Source organism: Sinocyclocheilus rhinocerous, unplaced genomic scaffold (genome assembly GCF_001515625.1).
Source record: "Sinocyclocheilus rhinocerous isolate Xijiao unplaced genomic scaffold, SAMN03320098_v1.1 scaffold2286, whole genome shotgun sequence".
Lineage (NCBI taxonomy): Eukaryota > Metazoa > Chordata > Actinopteri > Cypriniformes > Cyprinidae > Sinocyclocheilus > Sinocyclocheilus rhinocerous.
The window spans coordinates 68,491-72,100 of record NW_015656017.1 but is presented as its reverse complement, the minus strand read 5'-3'; positions in this window follow the sequence as shown (position 1 = coordinate 72,100).

Genomic DNA, 3,610 nt, shown 5'->3' with positions numbered 1-3,610 from the left:
TGTATACAGTAGCCAGTACAAACATCACAGGGGATTTATCATTAACACTTGTTTTTCTGGATAATGTTATATGAAGCACCATTACTTCAAACAAGTTATACTTGAAGCCCGCCCTCTGAGAAATACTGAAAATATTGTCATAAATTGCGGCAACACCTCCCCCTTTAACTTTTGGACGTGGCTCATGTTTATAACAGTAATCTTGGGGGGAAGACTCATTTAAAATAATGTAATCATCAGGTTTAAGCCAGGTTTCTGTCAAACAGAGCACATCTAGGTTATGATCAGTGATCATATCATTTACAAAAAGAGAATTAGAGAAGATAGTGCCCATGTTGCTATAGTCATTTCTTCTAGTTCATATGTTTTTTTATGGGTACACAGAGCAGTTGAGATAAATCAGGCATTTTAGTTGTGAATCTGTCTTCGGTGGCTGGAACAATACTTCTGCCCGGACGATAACGCAGAGCCATATAGTTAAAGGTGCAGTAGGAAATCTTGGAAAATGCTAACTTTAGCCTGATAGCACTGAAAGCGAATGTCCCAAACTCCCTGCAATCGCCATCCAAAGCCACGTCCCCTAAACGCATTTACGCTCACAGACCAGAATACCAGAGACAACATTCAGCCCATGTTCTGAAGTGAAGTAAACTTCAACGGAATTTGACAAACATTTCTTGGTCCTACGCCTTCCACAGAATATTTAAATACATTTAGACCACTTAACTTAATGATTGTTATGGGGATGTGAAGAGACTTTCAACCAGCATAACAAAAAATGTTTCTGAAGACAATCACCTATTGCACCTTTAATATCAGTAATACGCAGCATGCACGATACAAGGAAATGGTCAGTAAATCACTTTGAGGTACTATATCTATATCATTAAGATCAATTCCATGCGATATAATTAAATCTAGTGTATGATTAAAATGATGAGCGTGCCCGGTGACGTTTTGCTCTACTCCAAAAGAGTTTATTAGGTCAGTAAACACAAGTCCTAATGCATCATTTGTATTATCAACGTGAATGTTAAAATCTCCTACAATTAGTGCTTTATCAACATTTACCAATAGGTCTGCGAGGAAATCTGCAAATTCATTTAGGAAATCTGTATACGGCCCTGGCGGTCTATACACAGTAGCCAGATAATTTATATTATCAACATGAATGTTAAAGTCTCCGACAATTACCGCTTTATCAACATCAACCAATAGTTCTGAGAGGAAATCTGCAAATTATTTTAGGAAATCTGTATACGGCCCTCGAGGTCTATACACAGTAGCCAGAGCAAGAGATAGGATATATTTATTTTGTTTATCTGACAGTGTAACATTAAACAGAAGTATTTTGAATGAGTTAAATCTGTATCCTGTTTTCTGAGAGTGTCCTTCCTGCAGACTGTAGTGCGGTGACATCAGGTAATTTGACGTCACGTATGTCTTAGTGCACATACGCAAAGTGACGTAACACATGTCTTAAAACGCATGCACCGTAACTCGCTTTACAGCGCATGCGCGTCTTACTCGGCGCTATTACTAGCGTTTTATTACTTTTTAAAATATATTTTATTACTTTAGCTTCCATGATTTTGATAGTTTTCAAATGTCTTATTAGATGTAAAATTATATAGGCCTAATTATTATAGAGAACACTCTGATTTCTATGCTTAATAGATGCTGCTTTGTGTACAGAGTTTACCGTGGAAACTGCTCTATTTCTGCTGTTCCATAACTGCTGTCAGACAGTCGATTTATGCTTTTATTCAGTCTGTCTGCTGTTTTGGTTTGTACCAATGCAAAAACTGGACCAAATGTTTGTTGTAAGTCTTAACCAGTAGATGGAAAACAAACTATAAAAATCTCAACACTTTGGATAATAAGGTAGCCTATGTAGAATTGTTTATGGAGCAGATCAAATGTATCGATTTGACTCATCCTTCTCTTAAAAAATAATTTAAAGGCTGAAATGTGAAAGGTTTATCATTCTATGAAACTTTGCTTTTTACTCTATCATTGTTTTTATTTATTTTTATGCATTACATTTGTGCATGTTTCTTTACTGTTTCTTTGACCATTAAAAAAAAAAAGTTTAAAGGTTAGTAAAAAACAATCATGCCAATAAAATAGTTTGAAATTGAATTTAATACATACAGTACATAGTCTCCATCCCATATTTTGCCCAGCACCTCATTAAAATGATCAGATGATAGCAAGAACAATTTATTTAAATAAGTAAATATAATAATAAAGTTATTTGAGTGGCTGTTAAAGTAAAGTAAAGTTCAATTCAAGTTTTCAATTCAAGGTTATTTGTATAGCGCTTTTCACGATACAAATCGTTGCAAAGCAACTTTACAGCAAATTAAGTTTCTACAATATTTAGTGGTAGCTTATCAGTGGTGACTGTCAGTTAATGTACATATGGCAGAAATGTACGGAAAAAATCAATTAAAGACGTAATCAAACAGACGATGAACACTATTAACAGCAATTATTATATAATGCAATCAAACTTATAGCAAAATTTGGTAGTTCTGTATGTTGATTCAGGTTTGGCATCATCTGAGGTCCTCTGAGGGGTTGGCATCGTCTCTTATTAACAGCAATTATTATATGATGCAATCAAACTTATAGCAAAATGTGGTAGTTCTGTATGTTGTTTCAGGGTTGGCATCATCTGAGGTCCTCTGAGGGGTTGGCATCATCTCTTCTCAGGTGTTCTGGATCCACACCGAAGCTTGTGTCAATCCTAGTTACAAAAACAGAGAAACAAATAGACATAATTAGCGTAGCTGCTGTTCCAACCAAGCAAAATTGATTTGTTTAACCCAAGCTAAAGAATAATAATGTGCATTTGATCAGATATAACTGCAGTACAAGATTATGAGATGCATTATTTGAATGCTTGGCCAAATAGATGTGTCTTTAATCTAGTGTAATGTGGTGTTTTGGGTCGTGTATTCTGTAACGATTCAGTCCACTGAAGGGGTCGTGTATTGAAGTTGTAACCCGCTGTTGTCAAGTCAAGTCTGTTCATGCCTCGTCAAGTCAAGTCAAGTCTGTGTATCTTGTTTGGATATTGTTTGGATGTTTGGATCACTCTGTAAATAAACTGCACTTGGGTTCTCACTTCAACTCGCCTTCAGTGGACTGATTCATTACAGAATACACGACCCGAACAAAATGAACCCAGCAGATCATCTTGTTCGCCTCCGTCAAGGTAATCGCTCCATTGAGGATTATGTTCAGGACTTTTGTGGACTCTATCACCAAGTGGATTTTAATGAAACATTCCTTAAAGACATTTTCCGTTATGGTTTGGACAAAAATATATCAAGTTTCATGCCACGCAATACTCCCCACTGGACTCTTGAAAAAATACATTGACTTTGCCTTGTTGCTGGCTGATTCACCATTCACTGTGGGTGTCATGGAGGAGGAACATGCCACTTCCCCAAAGCCTGTTCACGTCATGCCTGCCAAGCCAAGGTCTGCTCACATCATGTCTGCCAAGTCACAGCCTGCACTCGTCATGCCCGCTACTCCAGGACCTGCTCAAATCATGCCAGTTAAGTCAAAGTTTACTCATGTCATATCTACCAAGTCA